The sequence below is a fragment of the Ptychodera flava genome, chromosome 13 (assembly GCF_041260155.1).
Source record: "Ptychodera flava strain L36383 chromosome 13, AS_Pfla_20210202, whole genome shotgun sequence".
NCBI lineage: Eukaryota > Metazoa > Hemichordata > Enteropneusta > Ptychoderidae > Ptychodera > Ptychodera flava.
In genome coordinates, this window is record NC_091940.1 from 25,642,449 (window position 1) to 25,647,394 (window position 4,946).

Genomic DNA, 4,946 nt, shown 5'->3' on the forward strand with positions numbered 1-4,946 from the left:
CTGAACGTAGATTCATACCACAGGTTTCCTTTAAGTCGCCATTTAGTCAGATTCAGACAGAAAATATTGATTTTTTCTTCCTTCATATCTTTTCCACTTCCATATTGTGCTTTGCTACCGTTGTTTTGTTTCCCGCGTCGAGGTTACCTTGGGATCGCATTTCATATCCATATAAAGCATAACTTGTTTCATAGCAATCAAACACTTGTAAGTTATGCTGTAAACATCAAACTAAAGCTGGAAAAGCCTTGAATCGATAAACCCAAAAGTCAGGAAATTGAACGGGCACAAAAAAAATGTTAAACTTTAATACGCCATTGGAAAATACGGGAAATGTATACGACAATACGTAATAAGCGTACGCTTCGTCAAAGGAATCTCACTAAGAAAGATCGGCGTATGTCATTGGTCCATGATTTGTTCCTTTTACAAATGAAATACTCAATAACCAATAAACATCTCGGTCTCAGCGAAAGCACCGTGACTTTTATTGCTTACCGCAAAAATATGCCGTGTGCAATTCTCAATAGTGCTGTTACTTAAATATTAAGGCGACACTTTACAATCGATAGCTGAAATTCAACGATAAACTATAGGTATGGTGTATGTAGTCTGTTGTTGTGACAGCAACACTTCCAAACACTATGCACGATAGTAAACACCTATTACCTGATCGTGAGAGCTATCGCTCCCGACTAAAGATGTATTTTGTTTTTATATTACGTACCGCAACGATCCATTGTGACGCATTTACATGGCGATTTATCCACAGTGGCACCACTTTCTTCCAAAATATATCCAAAAGCATACCTAGCAACATCCTTGGTTGCACTTTAATCTCTTTCGTCGATGTGCTGTTCAAGTTCCTACGATGTTGGAATGGAAAATCTTGCAGTTTTAGAGAGAGGCTCGTACATAGTCGCTCTTCCCGGACTCTCATCATCCGCCATTGTTTCAAAGCTGCAGACGACACTACGGTCACGTGACCGGGCACTTTTCCAAATTTGGTCAAAACTATTTCCGTAGGGAAAGTTTTTTTCAAAAACTACCCTCTGACGTCACTTTTGTCGATTCTGTGGAGTGCAGACGCATCTAATTTTCCCGTCACGTGACGTATTCTGGCGAATCACTACACGGAATGAGCATTTGGCGTGTTGTAATAAAAACCGATTACGTGGTCATCGCTATTCCCAGAGGCCGTAGGCCGAGGGGTATAGGGATGTGTTTCTGGTAACACACGGCTACAATGTATAATAAACGGGCGCTATAGCCCGAGGAAAGGCCGGGTTATCGGAGTTTTATAACACACCACACGCTCATGTTGTAGGCTATTGTGTTTTAATGTGTTTTGATATTTTGCACTGCAACAATCCACTGTGACAAATTTACTTGGCGATATTTCCACAGCGGTTACAGTAGTAAATGGTACCACATTCTTCCAAAAATATTCTAAACATACCAAGCAACATCCTTGGTTGCACTGGATTTTTTCCGTCGATGAGCTGTTCAAGTTCATACGCTAGTGGAATGGAAAATCTATCTGTTTTAGAGAGAGGCTCGTTGCTAATCACGTTCTAGTCACCCACCATTGTTTCAAAGCTGCAGAGGACACTAGGGTCACGTGACTGACACTTTTCCTAATTTGGTCAAAAATACCCTCTGACGTCACTTCTGTCGATTCAGTGGGGACTAGACCTATCTATTTTCTCGTCACGTGACGTATTCTTGCAAATCGCGACATGGAATGAGCATGTTGCACGTTATAATATAGAAATAACGGGCGACGCGCTGACTATTAACGTTTATTTATGGACAAGGGCGAGAGGAAAGCCAAAATTAACGGGCGAGGCAAGGTTAATGGTCAGCGCGGAGTCCCCCAAAACCGTCAAAATTGACGACAATTGGGCCCAGAGCTTGTCAGTGAGTAGTGCGCGCGCTGTAAAAATTTTGCAAAACCGGAGATTTTTCAAAAAAGTGTCTAAACTTGGCCCACAAGTGTTCCATTTTATTTTGTGGTTGATTATGATCTTTGTACAAATTACAAATTACGTTTTAGCTGAAAGGTTACGATGTTTACGATATTATTCATATTCACGGGCACATAAACAAGCATTATTGCGTATTTGTGATCGGTCACATGGTTCAGCTCGACCAATTAAAATGCGACGGACAGGGCATGGTAATATAATGTCAGTTCTTACAGAGCTATTGGGTGTATGCTACCATTTAAAGGCGCCCTTCTCAATCCCAGGTTCTCGCATTAGCGAATGTGTCAATACAATAGCCAATTAACAGTTTGTCATTCTTGTTTTCCATTGAATATTTTCATCGAGTAAATAATATGTATATTAGATAAATCTGATAATTGAAGGGGGGCTTTAATCTGTCGCATTCTGCCAAATCAAAAATGAGAATTGTCACATGGTACTCATACTATGGTAGTTTAATGGAACTGTGCATATAGCTCATAAGCTTACATTTGGAATTTTAGAGTCATGCCAGTGACTTTTTAGATTAACTACATGAAACTGTTTCATCAACAGAGAGAAAACATTGTTATGATGATATCGTTTCACGGTCCGATGTAAATGTTACATATATAATAACTCTTGTAAAGCGGCAGTTCTCAATCTCTCGTTCTCGCATTAGTGCTTGTCGACATTCACTGTTTACGAGATTTTAATAATTTGCTCCCCTTTGAAAGTTGCGCACAGTTTTGTCAATTTGCTCAGAGATACAGCTGATAAAAACCATACCCCTTTAAAGAGGAGACGCCAAGATACCGCAACACGATTGCACAATGCATAAACAGGCTCGTGGCGTTTATAAACAAAAGAACATTATTAGCTCAAATTCCGTTATTTGCGTAGTCAAGTGATCAGAGGTTACATGACCAGGTCACGTGATCGAAAGCCTTCGTGTTGGTTTTATACTCGTGTGGGTCCAAGCATAGCGATCACACCGCCATTAACCGATCACACCACGTACGTAAAATTAAATCAAGACTAATTTTGCTGAAATGTATTTGTTTTACTACGACATCACTTGGGCAAGTCTAGACTCTCTTCTATCCCCATGTACCAAGGGAGAGGAGACTGTTGGTAGCTAATACATGTGTCTTCATTGCAAATAAAAAGTGGACAATTTAAAGCACGTTCATTGCGAAGCGAAATTTCTGCATTTCGTTGTAATGTAACAGTGCTGACCTGCAAGTATTCAAGAACGAGAGCATATATAATGCTGACATTATGTGTTTTTTCCAATATTTTGAGAGGAAATTGCCAATGAAAACTTAGTGTTGATTAGTTTACGGCTACAAGGTGTGCAATGTGTTGCGACTCTCACCGAAACAGTTTTCGGGCGTTCCTAGTATCCGGACCAAAGACGCCATGGCTTATACACTATTTTTCTGGCGACACCGCTTTTCAGAAGTCACGTCACCCTGTGATATCGGGTGATACTACTGTAATATTTTGTGCTTTTCGTTAAACTTGGGCGAGCTACTACGTGATGGGACGCAGGCGGCGATAACAAATTGTTGTCTATCACCAAAGTGCTGAAAATATCAAATGAACCCGCGGACCCAAAGTTCGTGATTTTCTTTTAAAAACACTTCATAGATCTAGATGAATTGCGAACGCATTTGAAAATTTTCTTTGATATAGAATTAATACTTTACATGATTTTTACAGAAACTCTATCACTTATTTGTCGAAAATATTATTCATTATCCGAGTGTGTGTGCTGAGCATTCGTTTCGGACAGTAGGTGTTTTACGTGATTGATAAAAATTACGAAACGTTTCGAACGGCGAAATTTTGATACAATTCACCATGCATAGAATATAAAACGAGTACCAATCGAAAGATACGGAACATTCATGTCTTGAAGTGTGAAGTCTGGGTTTGCAAGTTTAAAGTCATTCAAGATTACCATAAATGGGTCCTATATAGACCGCTCTACAACGTCCGATTATTATATCCACGAAACCCACGATGTAGGGTCAAAATTTTCGAACCTCCGACCAATATTCCGTGATGTCATCCCGTCTGGACAAAGGCAATAAAATTATCGTAAGCATCACCGGTCTCTGTAAATTTTGGCATCTATTTATTTGTTATCGTCAAATTTCATGTGTTCGTCCGAAAACTGTCAACTTAGTGAACTTAGTATGTTATTAACTATCGGAGATGAATCACCGTTTTGACAATTTTAATTAAACTTTACGCCGATCAAACATTTTATTTTATTTTATTTTATTTTATTTTATTTTATTTTATTTTATTTTATTTTATTTCATTTTATTTTATTTTATTTTATTTTATTTTATTAAACCTTATTTAGCAAGGGTAGCCTGGTAAGCTTCAGTAAAGATGCTTATCTTCCTCAGGGCCCTCAGATGAACATAAAAACTGATAAAAGTAGATTCTGAACTACATGGAAGATGACAATCAAAGCTAACAAAATACAATGCACGGAAATAAAAGGTGGAGTGAACCAGCGCCCAAGAAACAAATGGACGCATACATTAAACGACAAAAAATCAACAAGAGAACTAGAATTCAAAACATATAAATTATTCCCAATAAGCTTTTAAGGTAAGAAGTTTTAAAACTACTCAATGAGTTACTAGATCTTCTCTTTAAATCAACATTATTCCACTGATTGGCACTATTCACAGTAAATCCTCTTCGATAAAAATCCTTATTTGTTACAGGAACCACTAAAAATTTTTTCATCTTAGATCTTGTAACTCCTTTTATGATTAAATTCTGTAAAAAGACCTTTCATATATTGTACTGCAAGATAATTTAAATATTTAAAAACCGTACAAGTATTCTTATATAAACTATTCTATCTGGTAATGGCATTATATGCATTGTTTTAAATAAATGCTCAGTCGAAGCATTATACCTTGCATCACACATCACTCTGCTAGTACGTTT